This window comes from Rhodnius prolixus, unplaced genomic scaffold (genome assembly GCF_049639745.1).
Source record: "Rhodnius prolixus isolate KJV_2025 unplaced genomic scaffold, Rpr scaffold_4, whole genome shotgun sequence".
Taxonomy (NCBI): domain Eukaryota; kingdom Metazoa; phylum Arthropoda; class Insecta; order Hemiptera; family Reduviidae; genus Rhodnius; species Rhodnius prolixus.
In genome coordinates this window covers 14,123,410-14,140,842 of record NW_027411614.1, presented here as the reverse complement: position 1 = coordinate 14,140,842, position 17,433 = coordinate 14,123,410, and the positions used below count along the sequence as shown (strand labels likewise).

The window sequence follows — 17,433 nt, the reverse complement described above, 5'->3', positions numbered from 1 at the left end:
ACTTTTTTTTTACGGGAGCTGGTCTGCATCAGTCCACCAGTTGTGCTTCAGCAGTCATAACATCATTGTAGAACAATCTCAAACAAGCTATCGCTTCAGCACTAGGGAAAAAAACACAGAATAATACGTGGCCTTTTTATATGGTGTTTGGCAACCTCGATTATTGTCCAAATTTAAAAAGTGTATAATAAGTAAATATAGAGGGAGATGTAAAATAAATATTTGGAATTAGATATAGAAATAAATTGTGAAACTAACATTGTCTTTAAAGGAAAGTGCAAGTTTGTAGCTAAATAAATCAAAAGTAACTAGAGTGTTGTACTAAAGATGAAGTTAGCCAAACAGTATAGTTTGTTTAGATGATAAAAAGGTTTGAGGTGAGGAAAATTGATGAGCTGAGGAATGTGCATGCTGAAATGTTGACAATAGAACGAGGGGTACCCATTGACTTCAATACGTTAAACGAACAGAAACGAGCTCTATTCTACTTCAATGAATTCTTTGTTAGTAGTTGCCATGCATTTGTTTTTACAAGTATTTAGATGCTTTGAAACGTTCGTCAAACTTATTTCTACACTTGATTTGCTCTCAGCACTTACTGTAAATAGCATCTACCAAGGCGAAAACAATGAAGAAATAAGAGAAGCCTCAACAATGCCAGTGAAAGTGACAGCGAGAAATTAATAATAACCTCATAGTCAGGAAAATAAACAAAGTGAATCTATTAAAGCAGAAATTAAGTTACAACATTTTGGTTTCTTTATATTTGATATTTCCTAAGGTTACCAATAACTTTTTTGAATTAACACGTCAAATACATCAAACTGATCTGAAATTTCAAATTCTTATAGATGGCAGGATGGCCTTGGTTAATGTTTGTTGGAAGGCGCCATTCATAAGGAATTTATCTAGGGATAATTTATTAGGAATGAAAAGCAGATGCACGAGATGTAGGAGCATGGCGGAGACAGATAGGGGTTGAAGGTGTACTGAGATGAATCACTTCAATAAATCAATGAAATAATGGATGAGAGAAATTTATAACGGAACATTTTACCACCTAAAACCGCTGCACATTGTACCAAGCCGAGCGAGCCGCTGGTACAATACTTATAACATGACTTACAAAGATTTCAACTTACTAAATTTGATTTAGTTATTGGGCACAAAATTACAGAATTTCTACATCAATTTGTTTATTTGTAGAGTTTTTTTTTTTTAATTGCTAAAGTACCTAAAATTAGGAGACATCATTGGTTCTTTGCTAGAAAGTATATTATTTTGAAAGATTTCGGAGAAATTGCACAATTCCAGCGTTCGCTGTTAACCACGATTGCACGAATGTTCCAAAATTTCTCGGACTTGTAAAATTACGAGGGTCGTTTGAAAAGTCCGTGCAAAAATAAAAACTACTTAATTTTTGGGGGGTAAACCTTTTTTATTTTTCAACATAGTCTCCTTTTAGGCTTATACACTTCGTCCAACGCTGCTCTAGTTTGTTGATCCCTTTCGAATAATAGGATTTGTCCAAGTCTGAAAAATAGCCATTCGTTTCTGCAATCACCTCCTCGTTTGAATAAAATCTTTTTCCCGCCAGCCATTTCTTCATATTGGGGAACAAATAGTAGTCCGAGGGAGCCAAGTCTGGAGAATAGGGGGGATGTGAAACGAGTTGGAACCCTATTTCCATTAATTTTGCGACCACAACTGCCGAGGTGTGAGCTGGTGCGTTGTCGTGATGGAAAAGGACTTTTTTGTGGGCCAATCGTGTGGACAGCTGCAAACCGTCCTTGCAACACTTCACACGATTTCGTTTTTGGTCAAGCGTAAGCAATCGCGGCACCCATCTTGCGGATAGCTTTGTCATGTCCAAATGTTGATGCGAAATATTATGTACCCGTTCATTCGAGATGCCCACAGCACTAGCAATCTCACGCACCTTCACTCTTCTGTCATCCATCACCATATCATGGATTTTATCAATGATTTCTGGAGTAGTAACCTCAACAGGGCGTCCAGAACGTTCAGCGTCACTTGCGCCCATATGGCCACTCCGAAAATTTTGAAACCACTTATAAACTGTTCTAATCGAAGGTGCAGAGTCACCATAATGTTTATCAAGCTTCTCTTTAGTCTCCTGAGACGTTTTGCCTTTCATAAAGTAGTGTTTAATCAACACACGAAATCCTTTTTCGTCTATTTTTTGAAAATCACTCGACTTCCTCGATTCAAACGAATGTCAAACACAAAGAAATAGACCGATCTGGCTGAAACTTGGTGTGTGTTCTTCCAAGAGATGCTACTAACTAAACATAACCTCGATACGCGCCAGTGGTGCTATCTCTCTGACTTTGCACGGACTTTTCAAACGACCCTCGTATGTCAGGGAAAAACGTCCGAATTTTCTTCAAGATTCTCTTGTAAAAGAGTGCCTACTTTTTTCCGGCTTTACCTCCAACTACCAATTAGGAGTCGAGGTCGGAGGCGACTAGCAAACATGCTTTACTGTTAATTTCTTTTATTAACCATTAAATAAAATCCAAGGCCTAAGACCGGGAATCGAACCCAGTATCACAATACATATTAGCTTTACAGGTCTCGCCTCTAAACCGCTCGGCTACCGTGGCGCCTGGAAAAGAGTGAAATGATTTCTTCTCAAAGTATGGCTGTGAAATACAAATTAATAATATTAATATAGAACGCGCTTGGCTTGCAAGACAGATTCCACGTTCGAGTGCAGGAGATGCAATCTTTAATGGAGAAACTGACTAATCTTCTATGATGCTTGAATATTATCTTCCTAGGAGCCTCCTCACACACGAAAGAGAAACGAAGAACTACTCTGGATGATCTAAAATTCGGAAATATATTCTATACAATCTAATTTTGGAAAGAGATGTAACAGGTCCTAGCAGTAGGTCAACTACCAAGCAAGATTTGTTTTTTTACCATGAAAAAGATTCGTACAAAGATGAAAGAAGAAAGCTAATTTGACTTCTAGAATTAAGAACCTTGTTGATTATTGTTAAATCAAGATCTGCTGTATATTACATTTTAAAACTTATTTTGCTAGAATACCTAAAGTGTTTGTTGAACAAAGTAACAATATTAAAATATATAAAGTGAAGTTTCGCAAAAAATATATTTAATAAAAAATAATCTATGTTTTGTATTAATGAAGGAATGGTCGTTGAGATTAACACGTCAAATACATCAAACTGATCTGAAATTTCAAATTCTTATAGATGGCAGGATGGCCTTGGTTAATGAGAAGAAAGAAAACTAAAAACACTAACAAGATTGCAGGCAGGTTAGTGCTAACCGTAGTTATCAGCAATCGCTAAAAGGTGATGTCGTTACTTTCTATAGCACTATAAGTGCGTTTGCAGCAATCAGTGGAGAGGTGCCCTTTCTGTAGGCACGTTCAGTGCCACTTCACTTTGACTACAAATTCTTTAATATACATATACAATATAAAATCACATAGCGCTTTTCTTGATTGACTTTAATAACATTCTGGTATGAGAGTTAGTTGCACTAAGCTTACAAAGTTAAAAATAGTTTATCGTAATGCTTCAGTTTCTGCTTCAGGCCAGATTCAGGATATTTTACAACGCCTTTCTAAAGAAATCCCGACAAAAGTTACTGTTAGATTTCACTCAATTATCTATCTAATAACTTTTACGTTTCTAGGAACAACTACTGGCTTTCATTTCATAAAAAATATTGCCTCAGTTTTATTATCATTAATTTTAACTATCCAACGATGAAATAACTTAATATTCTGTACAATGACCCATTTAGCTTATTAAATTTAGTTAATTCTTCATTAAAGATTGTGTAGTGCAGAATCAAGCATCTGACCTGAGAAATCCCAAAAGTAACTGGTCTTAAAACGGATTTGGCATCATCAATAGTTACTTAGAAACTGCATTCCATCAGAAATGAATGAATGATTTTAGCTAAATATGCCGGAAAACGATAAATTAGCTTGTACAGAATCTCTTCATATTGTATCAAACGTTTTATTGGTAAACGATACTTTTATCTGCTAAAAATTCATGCGATTTTTTTTAGGAGCAATAATATCTTTTCTGCTGTTTTCTCCTTATGGTGTGCTTGGATTAGATTAAGGTCCTAAATCTAATCTAAGCCAAACATAAACCAACAAACTAACCTCTACAAGACTTACTTAAACCCATCTGGACTTACTGATCAGAGCTGTGCGGGCTAAACCAAACCATCCAATATCTCCTGCATCCAATCTTCTCAATCAAAAGTCCTTCGCCGTATAGTAAATGCTCCCTATTATGTTACTAATCTCATCCTTTACAAAGACCTAAATATCATCTTTGAAATCGAATCTAGCCATTCAAGACTCCTCAATTTCTACAGAAATCTATCCTGATATCCAAATTTAACAGCTCCAACTCTTTCCTCATTAAACCATCCACAAAATCCACCATGTTGCCAAGTAATCTCCTATCCTAGACATTTTCTACCATTAAAAATTTCCGAGGGTGTTAGCACTGGTTGATTTCTTTCTGCCTGTGTTCCTAGGGTGGGGTTATGTATCGGCTATGCTGGGTAACTTTTACGACATGTAATTATTTGATCTCTATCTACAATTTGCCTAATGTAATTGGCCGGTACGAAATTTTTTCCTTTATAATTGATAATTTTGTGCATCAGAAGTAATACGATCAAGGTAAAAGTGTAGACTATTCCCAGAATTAGATTTTACAGTAAATATAAAGAAAAATGGGTAAAATTTTCTGGGTATTTGGTGAAGAGGCCACAAAGTGAAATGAGGATGAGTAAGTATTGTGAGGTGGAGGAGGAGAAAAGAACTTGAGGAAGTGATATCTATCTGTAAAGTATATATATATATAGGAGGGCTAGGATGCTCTGTATGGTCTAGTGGCAAGTAGAGTACCAGCTAACTCCTTTTATGAGTATTTTCCAACCACTTCTCGAAGAGGTAATAAAAACAAAGTGTGATTTCACTATATTGACTATTATTTCGAGGGGTTTGAATTGAGTTGGGGCGATGTCTTGAAATTGCTTCCGTGATGTGAACCCGTGATTAAAAGAAGCCGAACATTAAACTAACCCACCTTTCTAGTTAGGCAATCAAGTCCCCTACAGAAAGCAGTAAATGTTTATGTTATAAATAAAAGTGAATTTTTAAACAGCTTAAAGTTTGAGCACCACTGCGATAGATGTTTAATTTCTCTTACTCCAAATAAGTGAAAGTGTTGCAATCTTATCAACATTTTAAATATATCCTAATATTAGAGTTTCCGTTGTAAATGAATGATTTGAGGTAACTGACACTAAAAAAGTAGCTTTAAAAAAAAATCTAACGCATAAAATTCTTCTTAAAAACTCTACTTGCTCTACTTGCCCCAACATGGACGTACGGAATACAACTCTACGGAAATGCCAAAAAATCGAACATCAACCGACTTCAAACCTTACAATCAAAAATTCTAAGAACAATAGTTAACGCTCCCTTCTACGTCTCCAATCATACAATACACTCTGATCTAAATATTCCTCTCGTCTCTGAAATCTCGATACACAAAACTCCACTCAAATCTTTACAATCATTACAACCCTCTGATTTACAACATGTCTACTACACTTTTTTCAAATCCACTTCGCAGACTTAAGCGGCGGTGGCCATGCGATCATCTCTACATATAACGCCGACCTCCTAAGATGGTTGCTGCGTAAGCTTGCCAATCTGGCGAACTAACGGCTTCCATCACTGGATGGTCGTCGTTCACTCCACTCACGCCCTTCACCAAAATGTGCGCATGTATGTATGTACACACATATAGATGCGTGCATGTGTATTTGCGCCATCCCTTATCTCTCATCACTTTTGCCTATTGTACTAGATACAGTTGCAAAATAAATAAACAAATTAAAAAAAACAAAAAAAAAACGAAAAAGTACAGCAAATTAAAACCACTTATTCGAGCCGGTACTCAAATAGAACCTTCAAAAAAGCTGTAGGCCCAACAGAAATGTGAATCAATTATTAAACATAAATTTTTATGTTTCAAGACCAGCTTTATTTCTAAAAGAAGTGAACTAGAAAACTTAACCGATCTATACTTATCATTTTTTCTAACAGAATAAAACCATATTGGGATAAAATTAATTAAAATGATCAAACCCATGTCTGAATATTCAGAAAAGAGATTTTTAAGGAGGATATGTAGAGTTGAAATGAATCAAAGAAAGTAACTAACCTGAGGAGGCATGCAAGAATTACCTTCCAGAGACAGGCTCTTATGATATACGATTACTTCACTCCTATAAGAATACTCTAATTGAATACGAATTGTATGTATATTCAAGTAACGTTCATCTATCTGTAGATCCATTGCTTAGAAAATATAAATATATTGATTATGAAACTGAATGTAGCAGAAGTTCAAAGGCTATCAACGCCATTGCCGTTTTTTTTTTAAGGATTTGGCCCTTGTCCTTATTTCCTAAACGAACAAATACTGGGTAAATCTTTTCTCTCCGCCGTCAAGATGCAAGAACTTTGCGATGTATACGTTTACCTGAACATTCTGAAGAGTACTACCAATCAGAGATTCTTACTTAAGGTCATGAATACCAAATGTCAACTGGCAAGACTTGAACCATCCAATCCTAACTCGGGTATTTCTTCTGATTTTAAAACAAATTCAGATTTTGAAACGAAGTACTTTTGATTTTATAACCAATGTTAGTAGACACAGAGATTGAGAACCACACAAGACCATGGTTTAGAAAAAAAGATACTTTTTTTTATAACTGAAGTATGTTGAATGAAAAATTAAAATTATTTAGTTTTTTCAATCTGATTAATGTGTAGTTGAATGTTGTTTATTGTTGACTAAGTGTTCTTAGCAGGGGTTACTTCTCAGGGAGGAAACACCAAGGCCGGTGAGCTTTACCCTGGAGTCGCTCTTCAGAATTAAGAGTCTGATTAAGCGGACAGGTCTGAAGGGTAAGCTTTAGAGTGAGGGGAGCCACAATAGATCCAAAGGGATCGCAGTGGCGTAGGCCTTGAGGCCGCCCTAGTCTAATCTAAGTATTCATAGCGTGGCTTCAACAATTCTTTTATTATTTAATACTAGCATTAGTCTATTAAGAATTTTATGAGCATAAATAAAATTATTTTTAACTTTCCCTACTGTTCTTTCATTTACACTTTTCACTGGCCATATCAGTTTGTGAAAGCTGAGCAAACATAAATGGCCGACCAATAAATGTAAAAGTATTCTCCACATAGATGTGTTTGTGTGTGCGATTCGCCCAAAATCGGTTCCTGTTAGAACAGCACTTTTGTGTGCCTGTATCTGTTCGAAGTGGTGAATATGTACAAGCGAACGTGGTAAAAACCAGAGTGAATAGAGTTCCAAGCGTTTAGCTTAAAAACTTTCCAACATTTTGCAGCGGTAAGTAAATAAACCTGCCGCATCAAGGCCAGCCCCAATACAAACAAACAGTAATGAGTGTTTTAGTTCCGTGGTCACTGGCTACCAAAAGTACAAAATATATACACAGCTGGGATAAGTAAATGAGATAGTTAAAATTTAATGGGTTAAAAAATAAAATATTAATTGGAAAACCTCTCATTAAAGAGATTAGCAAATGTACTTTCTCCCAATTGGCTTACTGCTGATTCCTCGCTATAGAGCCGCGTTTTCCAAACTATAGGGTGCACCAAGACTAGCTCTTTTTATCAGAAATATCTTTTTTTTTCTTTTTTCTTTTTTTTTATTTGTTTATTTATTTTGCAACTGTATGCAGTACAATAGGCAAAAGAGATGAGTGAAAAGGGATGGCGCAAATACACATGCACGCATATGCATATCCATACATATACGTGCACATGCATGTGCGCCAAGGGCGTGATTGGAGTGAACGACGACCATCCAGTGATGGAAGCCGTTAGTTCGCCAGATTGGCAAGCTTACACAGCAACCATCCTAGGAGGTCGGCGTTAAATGATGAGATGATCGCGTGGCCACCGCCGCTTTAGTCTGCGTTGAGGATTAGAAGGAAGTGTTATTGTAGACATGTTGTGGATCAGAGGTTTGTAATGACTGTGTAGATTTGAATGGAGTTTTGTGTATCGAGTTTGGGCTATTTCAGAAACGAGAGGAATATTGAGATCAGAGTGTATAGTATCATAGGAGACGTAGAAGGGAGCGTTAACTATCATTCTTAGAATTTTTGATTGTAAGGTCTGAAGTCGGTTGATGTTCGATTTTTTGGCACTTCCGTAAAGTTGTATTCCGTACGTCCATGTTGGGGCAAGTAGAGCTGTATATAGTGATCGTTTGTTCGTCAGGGTCAGTTTTGATCGTCTGTCGAGTAGTCTTTTCAACATTTTATACCTCAGATTGAGGTCAAAATATCTTTTTAGAGAGCAAAAAAGCCTCAAATTGCAAATACAGGTGTAACCATAAGATTAGCAAGTGACGATAACAGATAAATGAAATAGGTGTATAATGAGATGTTGGTTTACCTTAATTAACTATTTAAATAAATTTTAACATTATCATTCTACTGTAAAATATGTTTCACAGCCCTGAAGATAACTGAGTCCCTAGGTCTCAGGCTGGGAAAAAATAAAAAAAATAATGACTGAAACTGGCATTATTCTTTCTTCCAGAAATGTTGCGCTATTTCCCCCGCTATGCGCACTGTAAGCCTTCTAAAATGTTTTGTCAACTCCATTTACTTCGCAAAAGCTCCTCATTTTCACATAATTTGTTTTAAGTTGGGCACTAATGTTACAAGTATAACACAACGCTTGAATACAACCATTCAATTCGAATCACAAAACGTCGATGATTTAATGTTAATCAGTCTTTGGAGAGATTTTATCTTTTACTCTCCTCCATGCAAACAAAGCAAGCGGAAATGATTAGCTAAAATTAAGTTTTTCAGCTTTACAGTAATTCAAAAACCTCCTGAGAAATTTCAGTTCCATAAATTTGACCCAATTTATTTTCACAACTAGACGATAAAGTAAAAATTAGTTAAATTTTGTGGTGCCTTAACCATGAAAATGAATAGACTCTAATTGTTAAGCGGTAGAAATCTAGTTCTAAATTCCTGGCAATAGTGAAGTTCAATTTGGTTGGTTGTTGTTTGCTAAAATAGAGGAAAGAGGGGGATAGACCAAGCGAGAGTTTAAGAACAAAGGAGGGAAACTGAGGCAAAAGGCCGCTAACTCCACGACTTCTCAGCTACTTCATTGTCTGTGGGTGTCTTTCGTCCAGGATCATACTCTCCCTTCTATCTAACTGTCCCAGTACTCTGCCGCCTCCACTTCTATCTTCTCTTCTTCACCATTCAATTCTATTCTCTCAACATAATTGGATGGTATTCCATTGGATGATCCACTAACACTTCGCTAACACTGCCTTATCTCCCAAACAATCCAGTAATTGATTGAAGTTAGCCACCTCGTCTCCAGTTCATCCACTAGTCATCCTTTACAAGTACTACCCTACCGCTACCAGCAACTTGGTGGTCTATCTTTGCTACAGACAGACACACTTTTTGTTATTTACCTACTCAACAAGGTTTATTAACTAAAAAGTTCACCACTAGTTCAATTCGCTCACTACTATTTTTTATTATTTTTTTTAAATATTTCTTACCGAGTATTGCAATCGTACGAAATTACGATTCTGAGTTTTGCTTTGAGGTCCTCTGAATCCGAAAAAGAGGTTTTTGTAATTGGTGAGTATCTGTCTATGTGCATTATTCAGGCAAAATACCTCAAAATGATGGAGAATCGTATTAAATGTAATAATAATATAGGTCACTGACTGGTGATGGATATTATTGTCTGTTACGAGAAAACCCTGTACGGAGGCCGGCAGTGCGCTCAAAAAAGCTCCGGACACCAATAACCTCAGATGTTGTAACGCCTTAAATTATTAATAATAATAATAAAAAATTAAAATCCAGGTGAAATTAAAAAAAAAAAATGGGATAATGATTTTAGAATTGCAAGTTATTTTAAAGCATAAAATCAAGGATTATTGAGCTAAATGTAATGAGCTGTTATAATTAACAATAAAATATGAAATTTAATTTTAAACAATTATTATGAAAAAAAAAAAAACTGCTATAAATAACTAATATAAGATATACATACATAAATATATGCTCAACAATAAACAAAGGTTTTGTAAATGTTAACGGTAGAAGTACCCTTTATGTACTTAAGGGATCTTGAGTTTGCGTGCATATGGTTTAAAGAAATAAGGGAAGGTTAGAAGCTCACATAAGTGTAAGCAAACACCTGACTACGTAAACACTGCCACAGAATATTTATATATATATATATACACATCTATTCTGCTTTATTTGCATACCACGCACAACTTGATTCTACTTTACTCCAAACTGAGTTTCCTAAATTATTTAACTTTATCTAAATAATATTACATACTGTTGTTAGAAATAAATATTACATTAAAATATTATACTCACAAAATAAATGCACAAACACATACCTCTCACAAATTGAGGGTTAATAAATATTTAAGATCTGTTGTGAATACTCCAAATGTGTGCCCCATAAACCACAGGTTTTCTATATTTTAGAATTGCAGAACACATTTAGCTTGATACTTTTCTAGTAAAAATGTAAAGTATCATGTAGAGAATAAGGTAGAAAATAAATCACGTTTCATTGCTGCACTGCAGATATATGAATCTATCCATTTTATGGAAGTAATCCTTATATTTTAAGTTTCATTTAAAAAAACAAACTTGTTATGAGCTGAAGAAAAAAATTCATGTGAAACATTTGATGATTTTCACAAATTTCTGGAATATTTGGCCGCGTGAAAAGCAAAGCTACTCTCATTTCTTGCTCTGTTTTCCAGGTTTTCGCCCTTCATTTATTCTATGCTGACTTATGACGAAAAATTCAATTCAAAAGCAATCATTGTTAATGTTATTATTTTTAATCGCAGAATATATTTTTTTGACGCAAAAATCCTTTGAGGGCCTTTTTTTACATAATTTTATTTTAGCCCCGGACATAAATCTAAATAGGTTTAAGAGGCAGAAAAAGTAGAAATCTGGACGAAAATGAAGACTATTCGGTATTTTGTTCTTGTATTTTACCTTTCATTTTCCAAAAGAAGGCTACACTTAGAGTTTATTTGAGCTATAGCCATAAAAGCTGGTGATAGAGACAGAAAAAGCAGAAATTTAGACGAAAATGAAGACTATTCGGTATTTTTCCCTTGTTTATTATCTTTTATTTTCCAAAGAAGGCTACTCTTTATGTTTATTTTAGTTTTGACTACAAAAGTAGGGAAAAATTAGAAATCTGGATGAACTGGAAGTGAATTCGGGATTTTTTCTTGTATTTTATCCTTTTTTACCACCAAAAGAAAGCTAAGCTTAATATTTTTTTGAGCTTTAGCCATAAAAGCTGGTAACAGAAAAAGAAAAAGAAGATATCTGGACGAAGAGGAAGCTAATTCGGGATTTTCCTTTCTACTTTGTGTACGTAATGGTGACAGTACAGAAATTTATTTAAAGGGGAAGTTTAAAATGGTTGCTCTCAAGAAAACCCCCAGAAAACCAGCTTTTCTTAATAATAAAAGTAAGTAAAAGTTATAGACACATAGCGCATAAAGTTTAATGAAGAAATCTTTGAAACTATTTTTTGAGAAAAATATGAAAAACTGAAAAATTCCGTTATTGAAATCACACTTTCGGTGAACTTTTTCCTTTTCAATTTTTGCCAAAACTTTGTAATGATTTTTTTTTTGTCTCTGTTCAAAAGAATGAGGATTCAGATTCTGCGAACTTTCATCACTTCTTAAAATGAACAAGAACACTTTTACCGAGAGGTTCTTGAAAAAACTTCGAAAAAGGGTCATTCATGTGAGACCAAACATCAAGAAAAAGTGGGTGTTGCATCAAGATAATTCTCTTTGTCACACAGTAATTTCAATAAACGATTTTTTGCCAGTAAAAACATTCCTGTGGCTCCTCAGCCTCCTTATTCGCCTGACTTGAGTCCTGGTGACTTTTTTCTCTTCCCGAAGTTGAAAAATCACCTCAAGGGGACTCATTTTGAGACAGTCGAAAACATTCAAACGGCTGTAATCGACCAGCTGAAGGCTATTCCAGTATCAGAGTTCGAGCACTGCTATGAAGAGTGGGAGAAACGTCTCCAGCGCTGTGTAGCTTCAGAAGGAAGTTATTTTGAAGGTGACAATATAGAATTGTAATTCTTTTTGAATAAAAAAAATTAAAAAAAATCAGTCTCATTACTTAATTTACAGACCTCGTAGAACGACACCTGTACATATACTAAGGAAAGTGAGAAGACAACAAAGATGTAATGTAACAATAAATATATGTGATAATATTTTCGTTAAAAGAAAACACTAATTTCTGGAATCATTATTATATGTATCTAACTTTTAAATGTAAATAGCTAACATTTGCTTATTTGATAAAACGCCCGATTTTGTGTAAATTGAAATAGAAAAGGTATAATTCTTGTCCGAGGCAATTACAAGGTAAACTATATTTCGTGCTTTAAGGTCATTAGTAGTTAAATAATGGAATACGTTGTACCTATTTATGCGTGTATATCTGTGAGTTTACTAGCATGAATTTCGTATAATATAGATTATTATGTATTAAGCACATTTATAAAAATACCCTTTGGCGTGAAAAATAATTTGTATCGTACGCATATTTCATGATCAGTTACTTATTGTAGTGAAAAGGAACTTCAATCCCTTTCTCCCTTTACTTTCGGCTATCACTTGGCTTAATTTATTTGTAGCTCATATTAGGTTATATATGTATGTATTATAGTTAGATGATCCTGATAGAAGATCTGAAATATACGAATAAAAGCAAAATAACCCTTTGACCGGGAGCGTTAAGGTAAATATTGAGTTCATTATTATTATTAATAGGGATTAGCTATGCAGTTAGCGTATTGGATTCCCACGCGGAGATCCCGGGTTCGAAACCAGCTGCTGGCTCTTAGATTATCTCTTCCTAGGAGCTTCTTACAGCTCCCTGTCCAGTGATGGACAGTGTTGTCTGTAACAAGAGAATACTTTCTGGAGGCCGGCGTGTACTGAAAAAAAGCTCCGGGCGCCAATAATCTAAGATATTGACGCGCCTTAAAGAAAGAAATAAATAAAAAAATAAAATAAAATTAAAAGTAATTGAGCGATATATTAATAATAATTAAGAGGGGAGAGATTAGTACACTGGATTCCGGGTTCGAATCCAGCCGCTGGCACTTAGGTAATGTAAGATTAGATTAGATTATCGGGGTGGGTCCTATGTCTCACGGCGCTGCAGCCAAAAGAGGCTTATTGTGCTATCCCCTTTGGATCCAGTAGACGAAACCTCCCCAGGAGGAGGACTTTCCCTACTAGTTCTTTTACGCTTCTATCTCCTTTGGTCTGAAAGATCCAAAGGTTTCAAAGCACAATCACTCGATTGCAACGCCGTTTCCTCCTCATCCTGACACAATCTGCACAACGGTTCCGAGCTAATAACCTCCTCCTTGTACAGATGACTATGCCCTATGTGAACCGTGTAAATGTATTGGGGGTGTAACAGTATATGTTACTCATGTTCATGTTTTAGGCTGGAATACCCGTAGGGACGCCAAGTACCCTGAAGAAGGGACTAATCGACTTCCCCCTACGGGGTAGGCTATGTAAAAATAATAATAATAATTATTATTATTATCTAAGTGCTAGCAGCTATAACAATTCAAATCCAATAAAATGTATAGTTATTTATATTTTAATTGATGTAATTTGTAAAGCTTCCATTTTATTAATAATTACGCTTAAGTATTCTACGCTCCCATATCTCATTATTGCTAACGTAATTTTTTAATTGTTACATTAGAAATCATAATTTGGGAACAGTTATTGAAGCTGATAGAATATTTAAAATAAAAATAAGTTTGAAATTATTAAACACAAAGTGTAGGTAAGAAAGATGAAATTTGTCTTGGAGAAATTAAGTCGAGATTAAGATGAGTCTGTATACTGCACTCCCTTAAATCCTGGCAGGAGCGCTAGAAGCAGATTTTAATAAAAAGGAAGAAGAGTGCTGAATGAAGAAGGAAGAGGGTGGCATGTTGAGATCAAGTAGGGCATGCTAGAGAGCGGAATGAGAAAGGAGATGAGTGAAGCGACATCTGGCTGTAGTAGGTAATGAAGGGCCTGCTGCAGACTCATTCCTATTCAGGGTGACGGGCTGCGTGAGGACAAGAAGGGCATTAGATCCAGAGTATACTATGTACCGGCTTGCCTCGGCTACCTACTTCAAGCTGTACTAATTAAGAAAGGCGTCTCTCATATAAACAAACACAAGTACTGGCACATCGTTCACTTACATTACATAATATATTCTTCGTCATATTTTTTATCAGCCCACTTGGGAGGTGAAAAAAGTTATAAAAAATGAATTCAATACATCAAAACAGAGCTATTCTATTAATGCTTTCTCTCCTAATCTAACTATTTTTGCTGTAAGGGGTAAATATTGGGGCATCAACAGCAACAATCTGATGCCCGAATGGCTTCAAACTTCGACGGAAAAATGAGGGAGATTCTCATTGCTCTCAGTATTTGAAAGGAGCAGAAGATTTTAGTTTTCGTTAACTCACAAGTTGCGGAGATTTGGCTGCATTAGGAAGAGACATGCACTATGTTCATGACCTTTTTGTAAGTGCACCGATTTCGACAAAATGAAATAATAAACATTTACTACATTTATTTGAAAACTTATTTTCAAAAATGTTGTAAAATTAGAGTAAGGAAGGATAATTTGAAGAGATTACAAAGAATGAAAGAGCTAGTTCTATCTTCTACAGAGTACGGTTTCACTTTCTTGGCTGAAACTTACACCGCAAGGAGTTAAATGCAATCCTTCTTGAAACAAACTTTCTGAAACCACAAGATCAAACTAAATTCTAACGTTGTTGAGAAATTACTTTCCTTGCCATCTTTAAACATCACTCTTGACACTTTTTGTCAACAATGTGGCTGTAAATAACTTTATATATCTTGTGAGTTGAACTGAATGAGTAAATATCAAGAAAGTAAAATATTACTACTTTAAAACCTCAAATGGTAGTTCTTAGAATCTCAAACTGTGAGCTTAAAATGTTGTTTAAAATTGTACTTTTTTTAAGTCCCAGATAACATACAACATTTTTCAAGTTACTATTTTTAGACTAAAAAAAAACTGCGGCTGTGTCATGGACACGGCCGTGTGTTGTACGTGAATACGTTTACGTAACGGGTTATATTTTTTATATAAAATATTTTTATTTAGTATTTAGGATGAAATCAAGGAAACAAATAATTACTGTGTTACAAAATAACTTTATTAATTATAGGTCTGTGATACGAAAAGTACGACACAAATGGCATACAAGATACATCGAGATTTCTGGTAAACGTTAAATCAATCATCATCATAATCATTCCCCCAGTTTACCGCCTAAGCAGTGTTGGGAGCTTTTTTGTAGAGTGCGGTCCAACACTGTCTGTCCTCCGCCAGCTCCTTTCTCTTCTGCCAATCTATTCCTCTCCTCTGACAGGCCTCTCTAACACCTTCCTCCCATTTCCATCTGGGTCTACCTCTCTCTCTTTTCCCTCCCACCTGTGTGCCGTATGCAATCTTTGCTACTCGGCTAGGATCCATGCGTAGCAGGTGTCCCAGCCATCTTAACCTGTTTTCTTCTATCTTTTCTACAGCTGGTCTGATTTCGAGCTTTGCCCTGATCGTTGTGTTGCGGATCCTATCTCTTCTCGTTTTACCTTCCACTTTCCTCAAGAACCTCATTTCGGTGGCTTGAATTTATGATTTATTTTTAGAGGTTAAGGTCCAGGACTCGCTCGAGTATGTTAGGATAGGAAGGAATGTTGATTTATAAACAGCCATTTTTGTAGCCTTAGTCACCTCTCTGTGATTCAGGAAGCCTCTCTTGGTCGCCTCGAACATCCTGCTTGCCGCGCTGACTCTTTCGGTTATTTCCCGATCAAAAAAGCCATTCTCTTGCAGGTGTGCGCCTAGATATTTGAAGGTCTCCACTCTCTCAATCACCTTTCCATTTAATCTGATGACCCTCATTGGTTTCCCGGATTTTTTGCCTATCTTCATGACCTTTGTTTTTTCCGGATTAATACTAATGTTTATTCTAGTTAATTCTTCTTGGAGAATCTTCAGGTCGTTAAATCAATATAGGTACATATTACCTAACGTTGTTGGAGAAAATTCAATTGAACTCGCTGAGCATGAAGTCGGGCAATGAGCGGTTTTGTGAGACAACAACATTAAAGTCTCCAACTATCATATTTGGTGTAGTAAGATCAGGCTCGTAATCGGGTATAATTTTAGAGATGATTTCGGAATATTTTAACAACGATCGTAACATAAAGAGTAATTTCTGCTAACGCTGTGCCCGGATCGATATACACACACCCGAGTACGAATTTGAAGATGCCATTGGCCTTTACGTTTTCTAGACAGACATCACCAGCTTTTGCGTCTTTCATTTCCAAATAAATTTCCGAAATGTCAATGTTAACTCTATGACAATCAGTGAAGCTATTGATGTTGCGATACATGGTGACTCCACCGGCTTTGCGACTTTTACCATTCGATTGTTCTTGAGAAGCCCTTTCCAACCGTATACGACCTCTGTATTTGGTTTTGGCTTTTCGACGCGTATAGGCCGACATTATATATTTTTGATAATATTTTTTTATTCTAACACCTTTATTTTATTCACTGTCACTATTATACACTAATGTTTTATATAAAATCGATATATTGTAACAACAGCTGACGATTAAAACTTAAACGAACATCGTAGCTTTTCCGAGTCAAAAGTTATGCTAATTGCAAATCTCGATACGCAGCAAAATTATATCAAAATGGCGGCGCTTCCCCCTCCACCGCGTGCGATGCGTCACAGTCCTCGCTTATCGTAATGAATTCTTTGATCTTTTAGCTATGGTCTCCAATGAAACCATAATGATCTATTCATTCCCTTCGTGTATCTAAAAATTCTCCCATCAATGATTCTATAACTCATGTATTCTATCATCGCAATCTTCTTTCACCAACAGCTTTCAAGCATAATCTCTTTAGCCGACTGAAGCTTGATTCTGTAGTAATAGAATCAAGTATTTAAGTAATATCGTTGATACGTACAAGTAATTTTGTCAAATTATTGTACAACCCAGAATTTGTTATTACAATTATATTATTATTTTGTCACCATTGTTCTATACGCATCGTTAGTAATTACGGAGAGATCTCTAGCTTGGCTAGTTATGGTGTGGTTTCTAATTTAACATTAGTTTCCATTCA

The 17,433-nt window shown here is 35.6% G+C and overlaps 1 protein-coding gene across 1 annotated transcript in view; it reads right to left on the bottom strand.

The window, feature by feature from the left end:
* The window catches only part of LOC141455542 (uncharacterized), a 287,527-nt gene that overhangs the window by 254,831 nt on the left and 15,263 nt on the right, over positions 1–17,433 (bottom strand). The window lies entirely within an intron of this gene.